We start from the raw sequence: 14,038 nt of genomic DNA, 5'->3' as shown, positions 1-14,038 counted from the left end.
CTAACATTTTTTTTGTCTTGAAGGTTTTTGTGTTTTATTTTGTTGTACTTTTTGTTTGTTTGTTTGTTTTAATCTGTATAGGGAAAGGTGAAAGAATGGGTAGACATTTGATCAGCTTTCTTGAACTATCCCTTGTGTTGAGAAATTCATAAATTCTCCTCAGATCAGAGTTCGGAAAAAATTATTCTCTGCTCACCATTTGAAACCTTACAAAAAACTTATTTCTCAGTCTTTTATGTTTCTGAGAACTTCTTTGTTTAGTTTTGTCTGCTCAATTTCAGAAGGTTTGGCAATTGGTCTTTGGTCAAGTTCCAGAGATACAATTTTGCAGAAGCATCATGCTTCTAAATCATTGCTGTTCTTATGTTGTCTTAATATAAAACATGACTCTCCCAGGCCAAACATCCTCTTTCTTCATGTTTCTTTACTATAATGTTAAATTGTATGTTTATTCTCTGATTGGCACAATTTAACAAGAATAACTTAAAATTTCAGTGGCCAGTTTTTGGAATTTTGAAATGAACTGAATTGTTCTACTGAGAGATGCTTAAAACTAGTATGGAAGACCAACTCTGAAGAAGGGAAAAAAAAATTGCTTAGGATATGAGATATTCCACTCATATTTTTACTTTGGGGGTTAACTAGCATTGTTTTTAATTCATACAGCTTGTTAAATTTTTCAAGATCCGAAGTTATTATTTTAACCACGCTTTCTCTTTTGTGTGTGTGCAAAACACTTCAAAAAGCCTTTTACTGCGTTTAAACTTCCTGGCAGAGGAAAGAACATTAGCTTTTCCTAGTGATTATTCCATATATGTCTGATATCTCACTGCATTTTCTTTCTTTTGGTTCCTCTTACCTTTTTTTCTCACTTTAAATTTTTTTAAGATGAATGAGATAATAACTATTGTTATGTGCACATTCTAGGAATATCTACTCTAGATAGGCAGCAAAAAATGTCTAAAAGAAACAATAGCTACTAAACTATTTTTTTTGTTTCTTTTCATAACTTTCAAAAGTATACTTGCATAATAGCCTGAATTTGTATAGTTATTAAATACAAAGAAAAGAATCCAAGACAGAAGAAGAGCTTTTGGAATGATTTTAGAGTCTTTAAAATTTAGTTTACCATTTTAAGTGTCAGCACAATAGTTAGATTAAACTTTTGAATTTCCTGTATTGGGTGTATGAGTTAAGTAAATTATCAGGTATCTGTAATTTTTTAAAATTATATATACTAACTATAATTATATGTGCTAACTATATATACTATATATAATATATGATATATAAAATTATAAATATGTAATAAAATAAAACACACAAAATAATATATGTAACATATAAAACTTACATATAAAGAACTACCGATATGTAAAAACCTAAATGGAATAGTAACGACTGATACTGTTTTAAAGAGTTTATTTCATACTATGCTTTGCCAAAACAATGTGAGCTAATAGATAAATTTTATGTACCACGACAATTCCTAAGTAGAAATAGGTAATAACAATGATCATTAAACATAATTATAATTTGCCTTATTTATTTGAATGGCTAAAATAAACATGCAAAAGCCTTTCATGTTATTATATTTATACATTTGTTTTTTTGTCACCTCAAAATGTGTTAAAATAATATAAAATTTATTTTAGAAAAATAACTGAAGTTTTTATTGTTTATCATTTTTATTATTTGTTTGTTTATTTGTTATTTATTTATTTATGCTTCTTCCTTTGTGTTTGAAACAAAAGAAAATCATTAATTTGGTTAACCATTATTTGTTTTTAAATCATTAAAGTTAATGATTATTAAAAGTGAATGACCAAACTAGGTAAAAGAATTACAGAGAAATATGAATATGTATAAAAGATAATTGATACAATTTTCTTCTTAAGAAAATTCTTACATTATATCAAAGGAACAAATTTAATGACACATATATTTTTTTATTTAATATATTAGTAGTTAATTGTATTTTAAAGCTTTAGCTAAAACTTTAAACTTATTGCCTATTTGTATGTTTATATATCTCTGTATGCCTCAATAGAGATATATAAATGTATATTAATAATTAATATAAATTTTCATGAATAACATAAAATAAATTAGAATTGTCTCTTTTATTTCTTATAAAATGGCTAAGTTATGTAGAGCTTTCTTTCAATTGCCAAAATATTCTTTTAAATCATTCCTTTGAACTGTCGTTAAATACATTTTTAAAACGCTTCTTACTTTTTAAAAATGTTGTTTCTAACAATTGTGGCTGTGTATTGCCAAATGTTACAATGGTGTCTATAAATGCTTTTTTTCTTTAAATATGTATTCTGTATGTCGTCTTGTCTAAATCTATTCTTAACTTGACTTTTCTCAAATTCAGACCCCAAATTCTGAATAATACGTGTCTATTATGCCTATATAATCCTAAAATGGTCATTATGTAACACAAAAATTTCCCCATTCATTTTATAAGGTAAAAGATAATTAGATTGCCTAAAGAAATCTCAAAATTATAATTACTTCCAAAATGCATTAATGTAAACATATGTTAATGCTTATGTATTTTCTATAAAGGCTTTATTTTTTAGAGCAATTTAAGGTTCATTGTATGATTGAGAGGAAAGTACAGAGATTTTCCCTATACCCCAATCGCCCCCCACATATTAATACATTAGCCTTCGTCATTATGGACATCGTCTCCAGAGTGGTACATTTGTTACAACTCATGAACCTATATTGACACATCTTAACAACACAAAGTCCATAATTTAAAGTAGGACTGACTTGATGTTGTAGATTCTATGGTTTTGAATAAACATATAATGACATAAATCAATCATTATGGCACAACACAAGGTATTTTTACTCCCCTAAAAATTCTCTGTTCTATGCCTATTCTTCCCTTTTCCCCTGCCAATCCCCGGCAACTACTGATTTTTGCTTTTTCCAGAATGTCAGATAGTTGGCACTGTAGCCTTTCCAGACTACATATTTTAACTTAGTAATACATATTTTAAAATTCTTCTACATCTTTCCATGGCTTCATAGTTCATTTATTTTTATTGCTGAATAATATTTTATTGTCTGGATGCAGCACAGTTTTTCTATCCATTCTCCTACTGAAGTACATCTTGCTTGCTTCCAAGTTTTGGCAACTATGATTAAAACTGCTATACACATCCATGTGCAGGTGTTTGTGTGGAAATAATTTTACAACTAACTTGATAAATACCAAGGAATGATTTAGAATCATACAGTATGTAGCCTTTTCAGATTGACTTCTTTCATTTAGTAATGCCCTGTTTTGCCAAAAATAAGACCTAGCCCGACAATCAGTTCTAATGCATCTTTTAAAGCAAAAATTAATATAAGACCCAGTATTATATTATTATATTATATTATATTATATTATATTATATTATATTATATTAGTTAATTATATAAGACCCGGTCTTATATTATAGTAAAATAAGACCGGGTCTTATATTAATTTTTGCTCCAAAAGATGCACTAGAGCTGATGGTCCGGCTAGGTCTTATTCTTTGAGAAACATGGTAGGAATTAGGAATTTAATATTTATCCATGTCTTTTCATGGCTTCATAGATCTTTTCTTTTTTTGCACTGAATAATTTAATTGTATTCCCTGCATTTACAAGTTTGTTTATCCATTCACTGACTGAAGGACATCTTAGTTGCTTCCAAGTTTTCAGTATTTGTATGGGCTTAAGTTTTCAACTCCTTTGGTTTTAAATGCCAAGGAGTGCATTTACTGGATCATACAGTAAAAATAGGTTTTGTTTTGTAAGAAACCACTAAGCTGTCTTCAAAGTGTTATACCATTTTGCATTCTCAGCAAAAAAAGAATGAGAATAACTGTTGTTCTACTCCTCACCAGCGTTTGGTATTCACAGTGTTCCAGATTTGGTCCATTCTAATAGGTGTGTGGTGGTTTCTTATGGTTTCAATTAGCAATAGTCGTGCCTCGGATAAACCTCATTGGCTACGATACTGCCACTGCGCAAAGCTATTGTTGTTGTTTTAATTTGTTTTTTCCTAATGATGTATCATGTGGAACACTTTTTTTTTTCCATATATTTTTATGCCATCTGTACATGAAGTTTTTGTTCAGACTGTGACTCAATTGTTTATTGGATTGCTCATTTCTACATTATTCATTTTTAAGAATCATTTGTAAATTTTGGATAAAATTCTTTTATTAGATTGGCCTTTTGCAAATATTTTCTCCCAGTCTTTGGCTTCTCTTCTCATTCTCTTGACATTGTCTTTTGCGTAACAGGAATGCTTAGGTACTTTTTAAGTTAAAAAGGTACCCTTATGATTAAATTTAGACTTTTAAATAAAGTCTATAGACTTGTTTCCAGGTTCACAAAACCCTTTTCCATTTTTGTTCATGAAATATTTGGGCAGGCACTAGTACTTCCTCTGATTTATTACTTGAAAATCATGACAGAGCTATTGTTTATTTTAATCTTTCATTAAATCCAAAAGTCAAGGCATATCCACCTTACGCAAAGGCAGTAACAACAAAACTGGTGAAACTTCAGTTTAGTTTTTATTTTATTTTATGATCTCCACTAAACTTAATTATAGTCTACGATCTATAGACTCTTCTATCGATAGAAAACTATCACTTCTCCATTAGTTGCCTTTCCTTTTATGAAATAGTGTTGTCTCCCCTTCACATACTATCACTATCCATTGGTGCAATACTCTAAACACAGTCACCTTGTTTCTCTGTTATGAAGGAGATAAGCCAATAATTGCTTAACAATATTTGAGTACTATCCACCCATGCACAAATTCTCTAAAAATCCTTGGATATAATTATTTAAATTTGTTTCTTGATGGTTCATCCTTCAAAATAAAATATAAAAATTACCACGCAAGCTATGCTATCACTGATGTGAATTTACTATTGAAATATAAAATCATTCTAGAAATTATATCAGCATAGTCACTTGGATTCATTGCCCTTACCAAGAACTTCCAGCTGACAAATGATAAAATGGCATATATTTATCCTAATAATAGGTATGCATATCGGTTAGTTGATGATATTAAAATACTTTGGGAGCAGATATTTCCTGATGGCTACAGAAACTACCCATAGAAATGTACAACAAATTAAAGAGAGTTTGTACAATTTTCAATTGCTTAAGGAAGTAGCCCTAAGAAAATTAGAGTTTAGAAAAATGCTTCTTAAAAATATCCACAGTAAAGACATAAATTGACAATGATATTGAACCAAACTTGGTGGGTAATATTATGAATATTAAGGATATGTCCAACTTGCCAGTGACATAATTTAGGCAAGAATACAAAGGTAGGGCATGGACAAGTACCAAACTCTTAAGACCCAATTGAGTAACTGCCACTGGGCTATAACTATCTGTTGGTTATTGTTGCATCTTCTCAGAATGGTTTGGTGATTCTCCTCACAGGAGAGCAATGCATTTCCCACCTTGAGTATCCCACTGCATCACTTCAGTGACAGAAACACACCTTTAAGATGCATTGCTTTTAAAGAACTCTAAATGCTTTACCATTTACTTAGAAAGTCCACTTTTCTTATTGCCGACTAAGTTTAGAAATTGTAAAGATAAGCAATTAAATTCTACAATTATAAACATCAAAGGTCATAGAAAGCCTAATACTTACATGCTCCAAAGCCTTGCCTGTATCCTTGATGGTAATAAATTCAAGTACATCTATGCCCTACAAATTTCCCCAAGTTAATAACAGGCTGTTACAAGAATTTGAGAATTTTGAGATTCTATTCTATTACTGGCTAATGTGGCTAAATGCTGACAGAGATCCATGTGATACTTCCAGCTTTAGCACAAACATATTGAAATTACATATCCAACACTATCACCTAAATAGCCCCTGCATGATCTGAAACAGGGAGGTTTGGTCTTCTGAAAAATATATCAAGAAAAACTGATCTTAAATGCAATGGAAATGTCCTTATCAGTTATGATTAACAACTGACACAACAGTACAACCCCATAGTGTTTATTTCTTAATTTGATCCAAAAAGGCATAAATAATTTTTCATGACAACTATATGCCGATTCCATTAGAAAACCTCAAATTTAGTATTGCTAGAAATCCACTAGAGAAACTAACTATAAAAGTAGACTGCTTTAATCCAAGAAAACAGAACAGGTTAATGATTGCAAAAGTGGACAGCTTCTGAGCAAGATGAGAGAACAAGATTAATTTTCTAACTCTTCAGTAGCCTTTCTTCTTTTTATCCTACCATTAATCTTGCATATTATTAAATTTTGACATGCTCTTTTAATTAACAATTTTTTTTATCATTGTGCTCTTTCTTACTTTATTCTTGTTAATTTTAAATACTATGATTTTTTGTGATCACTCTGAATTTAACCAATTGATGAATATGTCATCCTCTACCTAACCCTGCTGACAAAAACAAATGCATAGCTGTTCCTTTAAACATTTTAGGAGATACACATCTTTTAAAGTTATCTCTGATACTCAAGATTTCCTCAAATAATTAATTCCAAACTTCAGTATTGTTAATATCGAACTTCGAACCCCTATCACCAGATGTTTGTGCTGAAGAGTTAAAGTTTTAGCAGCAAAACTCATCCCATCACCAGGAATAGAAAGTAATACTGGATTTATCTTTGCTACAATAGTTAGATTATTCTCTTTAGAGACATTCCAGTCTGCTTTGCAGGAACTGTTTAACTCTATTCAAAGAATCTTTTCACCTTAAGGAATTAATAATAGGTTAGATCTGATGAGTTATATAATATTTCCAAGATTATTTGCCCCTCTAATAAGAGTATAACTTCTGCTCTGGAAGCCCAATAAACCAGTTTAAACTTAAATTTATTAGCCAAATTTGTTGTGGATAAATGCATAATCCTTGACTTCTGTTTATATAGCCAAGGGGCAAACATTTCTTGCTGCACATATATAAATAGTTCAGGTCACATAGAATAGCCTGTGACTAGACAAAAACAAACAAACAAACAAACAAATTTACTGGAGCTTTAGAAATGGCACAGCGGTATTTACGACAGGTTTTTATTTTCTAGGTTTGGTTATTCAGTCCTTATCTATAAGTCTATCACAAATATTAATAACCATTTTGTTGCAGTTGGCCAAAGTATCCTGTTTAGTCTCTCAAAACTCAAATTCTACCTTCATTTCAAATGCACCAAAATCAATAGGAAAGACTAAGTCTATTCAAATTACAAATAATGTGCTGTAAACTACCTCCTGATTAGCAAAACCTTGGCAATAGTGAGGTTCTCGGCCAAAGATTAATGCCCTAAACCCACCCTCCATTTACCATTGGACAACAGCAGGGACTAAGAAAGCAAAAGGTAACCCCTGTCAGTAGGTAGGTGGCTCAGCCTTGACAACCAAGACTTGGTGTGTTAGAAGTTGGTCTGATACAACTAAGCTCTGATGATCTTCTGTTGAACAACAAAAATATTGTACAAAATACAGCCAAACAAACAAATTTACTGGAGACCACTTGTGACCATAATGGAAAAAGAACAAAAGTATAACAGCTTAATAATCACATTTAAGCACAGACAAAAACATTGTATAAGAAAAAATAATGGCTAATCATCCATTTCTTGACTAAAATATGTGACTGCTGCATCTTTATTATTTGCAGCTTTAACTCCACTTTGTTACTCCCATCTTCCACATAAAAATTGTTAAGAGACCCAAATAAAAAACAATCCCAACTTTCTGACATCATCCAATCCAGAGCAAAGTCCTGCTTTATTTAACCCTCCCCCAAATTACTCCACAGAAGCACAAATTCTATAATTCATTTGGTGGATTTGGTCTTATTCAGAAGCCCCGTGATTACCCATTATATGTGGTCTCTTTCACAGCTATGAGCCAATAAATCCAACTTTATTCAACCACAGGTATTGTTCAACTACATATTTGTCTTTGGCTGGAGGACATCAACAAATATATAGATGCAAAGACAATAGGCTTTCTCTTCATAGTATGACTGACATACTTAATTTTAAAAACTAAATTTGTTTATATTTTGGTTTATAAAAGTAAAATATGTTCATTGTGTTAAATCTGAAAAAATACAATAATTAAAAATTCCATATTCTTACTATAACAACAAAAATTTTAACGTGCTCAGGGGCATCTATATAGGATTTGCTATAATTTCTCAACACCATCTACCATTTTAAGTAAAATTCACAATGCTGCATAAATGAAAGGAATTGTTATATTACACTATGGTAAGTTCTCAAAAATCCCCATGTTTTTGTAGTTATATTCATGTAAATAGTGGTAATGGAAGAAATAAAACGGAATAAGCATTGCTAAGATAGTCACTTAAAAAAAGAGTCAGGAAGCTGTTAAGAAAGTGGAACCTATGCACATCTTGTTGTGCCTTAGTTCTCAGAGCTGCTATTAAGTTGCTAAAATTGTTGCTATACTCCTTTCAAGGCCAAGTCATAAACGTTCTGGAACAAAAACTGCTGCATGGACATCTATGGACTTTCTTCCTTCCTTGTAGTTTTCTCCTCCTTTTGCACCTTGGAACTAACCAATCCCTCTTAATCTAGCCAGAATCCTTCATTTACATTAAAGAATTACAATTTCTGGTTCTTGCCTTTATACACTCTGCCTTTCTTTGTTCTCTCTGGAGCACAGTTTGGGTTACTACCCAAACCTGTCTCTCGGATTGCAATCATTTTGCTCAGATAAATGCTTCTTGTTCTTTATTATACCCTGAACCTCTTCACTGGTTAACAATAGCAACATAAAAACTAAAAATACCACATTTATATATAAATAATGATCTGCTGTATTTATTTAGAATCCAATGCAAGTTTGAATTAAATACTATGCATTAGATTAGACTAATCTGCTCTAACAAATAGGCCATAATGGTTCAAACTCAATACAAGTTTGTTTTTCTCTGATGTGACATCATAGAATGGGTTATTCAGCAATGCAGACAGGGCAAAGAGTGATACGTTTCACACAAAAGTTAAAGGGCCCAGAAAGATTATAGCTCTGCCATCTCCAGTGAATGACTTATAAGGTTGCTGGGTTATCATCACTGTACAATCAGGAAAGAGAAAAGGATGGAGAAGAATACACTCAAGGTATTTGACCAGAACTGAAACTGGCCCAAACCATTTTCACTCACACTCGATTTTGATGGCTTACTCAACAGCCACACTCAGCTACAAAAGAGTGGCACCCTACCCTAAAATTTTATGTTTGTAAAAGAAGTGGGTTTGGAAAACAATCATTATTCTCCTCCTGATTATGTAAGACTGTTTTCATTTTGAAACAGGGCCCCGCTGGGACCCCCACAAAAGAGGCCTCACCTTTCCCTGCCCTAGAGCTTAACAATTGCTCAAACCCCTCCCTGTGGTTTGAGCTTGGAATGTCCTCTATTCCAGTTCCTGAGCTTAGGATATCCCCTGTCCCAGTTCCCTCCTGTAGATAATTACCCTCAAACTTATGCTTGCTTAAGGTGCTAGTCACAATGCCCCCCATGTTTGCTGATTACAATCTTTATGGCCTAGCATTCTTTCCAGGTTACTGTCATCACTGCGCCTGGGTTGATGACACATTGGAGAGCCACATCGCCTGAGGGAAGACTCCATGCAGACCCTCAGAACCATCATGTAGTCTCTGGAGGAATGTCTAGATTATCCCTTAAATATCCCAGGCTAACCTGAGAATGTTAAGGCAGTTTTTGGAGGTGTTAACCTGCTGCCCTCTCAGAACACCTGTGCTCTGATAATAAACACTTACTCTATGACCCATCTTCTGTGTTGGTCTATTGGCTGAGCAGTGCAGGCAGCACGAGCCCGGACTTGTTTGGCCTCTGGTTTCAGTTTTACATTTAAATAGTTATAGGTATTACATTGTCCCTACATAGTTTAATAAAAATTTAATCACGCTTTATATATATGTATGTGTGTGTATATATATATATATATATATATATATATATATATATATATATAACTTTTAGAAACTAACTACAGCATTTGATAAAAAGTGTTCATCCTAATGGGTTTCTATTTCACATAAAAATAGTTTTACATCCAGTCATTTACTGAAGGTTCACATATGGATTTGTCACATAGTTTGTTTAAAATATTTTGAAAATCTGATTTTTTAAAAGTAAATTATTACTAAAAATACAACACAATTTAACAGCAAAATAAAGGTAAATGTACATTAATAAAACCACTGATATCTTTAATATATAGAAATAAAAAAAAAAACCTTTGTGTATTGGCTATGTATAAGATATTGCTAAGAAAAATCTGGACTGTTATAATGATGACAAAATATTCATTTTTAATAGGTCAAAATATGATTCAATTTTATCTTTTATTACCTACAGGTATCAATTGTGAAAATACAATGCTTTTGCCAATAGCTTCTTATATTGGGAGGCTGAAAATATATCTAGCTTGAACATGTATAATGATAAGCCTAAAATCCATTATTAAATGAGATAGATAATGATTTGATAGAAAACTAGGCAAATGTTTACATTTAAACAGTGAGATCAAATTAATAAATATACTAAATCTTCATAAGCAAATATTTGGGGAGGCCAGAGAGCTTTAGAGCAGACAAAATTAGCAAAAATTCTCATGGCATTTCAGCTGACTTAAGTCTGTGGGAATTCTACCTTTGGATTTATTAAGCTGCTACAGATGGATAAATAACAGCATATATTTGTTGAAATTATTCTTCAAATCCTGTAGTCTCCAGGGTGAGGATGTGATATAAAGTAGTTGAATTTTCTTGAGACAGACAAGTCATTCACATTCTTTTGTAAAACATATTTAAAAAAATGAAATGAAGGAGACATAAGATACATGAATAATAAAAATCCTTTAAAATTTGGTAATTCAAAAATAGATAAGCACATTGTGCTTTCCCTTCTGGGTGATAGAGTACACATACTTTTGCCTATTCTTTCCATTTGGTACAAATAGCAAATGTGTGCATTATGCATACAAACAAACATATGCAAACAAACATAAGAAGACTCTGAAAGGTGATGAGTAGAAGGCAGATAGGCTAGGGATCTCAGGAAACAAGGAACAACGTAGTAGTATGTCCCATGAGTTTTCTTTTTGTCTCCTATATCCCCAAAATGCCAGCAAGCACAGGCAAACCAAGGTCCAATAAAAGTTTGGTCTCTGTAGCAATGATACCAGGAAAAAGACAACCTAGCAAGTCAGAAACCTTTTGGGCAATAACCACTCTACTCCAGCCTATTTGCAAACACACACACACACACACACACACAAGTTCAACTGCAGCCCCACCTCTGTCCATTCCAGTGAAGGCCCACTGTGAGTCTAGACATTTCCCCTTTCCAGGCTGTAACCAAGGATCACAACAATGGCCTCAAAAAGGTCAAGTAGGAAAGTGAAAGTGGGAAGTCAGGACTTTCATCCCCACCAGGTGGTAAAAAGATCTTGGCCATTTCCTCCTGAAGTACCAATGCAGACCACTGAAGAGTATGGACTTCATACCAACATGAAGCAGTAAGGAGGTGCTGCTCCCTCTGCTCACTGGGGTGTTGTCAGAAGAGGCACCGAGGAGTGTAAGGACTCTCACCACCACTCATAGTAATGAGAACACTGCAACCTCCCCCTAGTGATGTCTAAGAAGCTGTCATAGTCAATAATCAAGAGGAGCCTAAGAAAAAATGACTACTAAATATAAAGTGGTTACTAGATGGGATACTGGATCAGAAACAGGACATTAGATAAAACCTAATGTGATGGGAATAAACTATGACCTTTAGTTAATAATAAGGTACCAATATTGGTTCATTAATTGTAAAAGTGTACACACCAGCATAAGCCATTAATAAAAGGAGAAACTGGGTACAGGGTATATGGGAACTCTCTGTACTATCTCCTTAATTTCTATAAATCTTAAACTGCTCTTTAAAAAAGTCCATAAAACACAAACATGCACACACGTATACACACACACCTTCAAGAAAAAAGGAAAGATACCGAGTGGAAGAAAATATTTGCAATACGTATATCCAACATAGGTCCCATGTATAAAATCTATAAAGCAGTATGACAACTCAGTAGGAAAAAGACAGATGACCTAATTTTAAAAAATGGTCAAGAGACATGTTTAAGCTCTTAAAACAAAGAGAATAATAAAATGGTAATAAACATAGGAAATAGTGATCAATCTTGTCAGTCAACAGGTAAATGCAAAAGAAATCCACAATATCGTGCTATTATAATACCACAAAAACAGGTCAAATAAGAGACAGAACAAAGTGTTGAAGGGGAGGTAGAACAAATGGCACTTGTATACACTGCTGGTGAGATGATTCATTTGTATAAATATTTTGGAAAACAGTTTGGCATTATCTATTAAAGCTGAACAAACAAATATTCCATGACCCAGTAATTCTACTCCAACAGAAACATAAATGTGTGTTTATACATGTCTCAGACACGCACAAGTGTATTTATAACAGTACAGTTACTGTTATTTCCAAACTGACACCTACACATATAGCCATTAACAGTAGATTGTATAAATAAATAATGGTAGAATCATACAAAGAAATACTAAAACAGTAATGAGAATATTCTACAGTGGAACATAATCTGAATGATTTCTACAAACACAAAACTGAGCGAAAGACATCGGACTCAAAAATATCTTTAAATTTCAAAAGCAGGGACTTAGATTTAATGAAGTTTGGGGAGATAGGGGTTCTGGAGGGCTGTTCATTTTTGTTTCGCAGTCAGGGATCTGGTTCCATTGGGATGTTTGCTTTGCAACCATTCATCTAGCTGTGTATGGATTCATTATATTGGTTCATATACAAACTTTTCTGTATATATATCATGCTTACATAAAACTTTTTAAAAAGTGAAAAAAATGAGTCAGTTTTGTGTATATTGACACAAAAGTTTACTGTAAGATATTGTGGAGGGAAAAACAAGTTGTAGTATACTCACAGTATAAATTTATATGTGTAATTTTGAAAGCATAAAACAAATAGATTAGATAGATAGATATACACATACATATGCAAATAACAAACATTTGGAAGTGGAAGAAATTATACTTTACTACTGCATCTGTATTTTCACAATGAATATACATGTTTTGAAATTTAAAAATATTTAATTTATTACATATCTTATTTGTTCTTCACATATTTCTACTTTCTTCTTGCAGATATATATATATATATATATATATATATATATATACATATATAGATATATATGCATATATAGAGATAGATAGATCTAGAGATACATATATCTAGAAATATCTCTATATCTATACTGCATGTTCCCCTTAAAACAAGAAGGGTTACAAGAAAATAACACACACTATATTAGTCAGGATTCTCCAGAGAAATAGATCAATAGGATATATATATAGAGAGAGAGAGACATAAAAGAGAGGTTTATTATAGGAATTTACTTATGTGGTTAAAGAGGCTGAGAAGTCCCACAATACAATTCAGTCTGAGTCCAAAGGCCCAAGAGCCAGGGGTCTGATGTGGGACAGTAGAAGATGGATGTCCCAATTCAAGAAAAGAGAGGGAGCCCACACCCTTTCTTTGCCTTATTGTTCTATTCAAGTCCTTAACAAATTGGGTGATGCCCAGCCGTATTGGTGAGGGTATCTCTTCACTGAGTCTACTGAATCAAATGTTAATCTGTTCCAGAAACACCCTCACAAGACACACAGGAATAATGTTTTACCAGCTGTCTGTTAAACAATGTTTGCCCAGTTGATGTATAAAATTAACCATAATATATGTTAGAAAAACAAACAAGCAAACACGTTCCAGAGTCTCCTGACATTTACTGAATAAATGCAAGCTTCTTATCCTGGTATCATTGGACCAATCTCTAAAATACACTTTTGAAACTGTGAATTTCACTACTTCCTTACAAGATTTTTCTGGTCTAATCAAACTGGCTGCTTCATGCCTTC

General features: G+C 32.5%; 1 non-coding gene across 1 annotated transcript; it reads right to left on the bottom strand.

Annotated features, from left to right (window-relative positions):
- Positions 1–3,891: 3,891 nt before the first annotated feature.
- LOC141568150 (U4 spliceosomal RNA) lies at positions 3,892–4,027 on the bottom strand. The gene has a single exon (XR_012491180.1). It is a non-coding gene; the product is annotated as a U4 spliceosomal RNA (small nuclear RNA).
- Positions 4,028–14,038: the final 10,011 nt, after the last annotated feature.

This window comes from Rhinolophus sinicus, linkage group LG01 (genome assembly GCF_036562045.2).
Source record: "Rhinolophus sinicus isolate RSC01 linkage group LG01, ASM3656204v1, whole genome shotgun sequence".
Lineage (NCBI taxonomy): Eukaryota > Metazoa > Chordata > Mammalia > Chiroptera > Rhinolophidae > Rhinolophus > Rhinolophus sinicus.
Note: the sequence above shows the minus strand (reverse complement) of the source record. Positions and strands in the feature narration are given on the sequence as shown.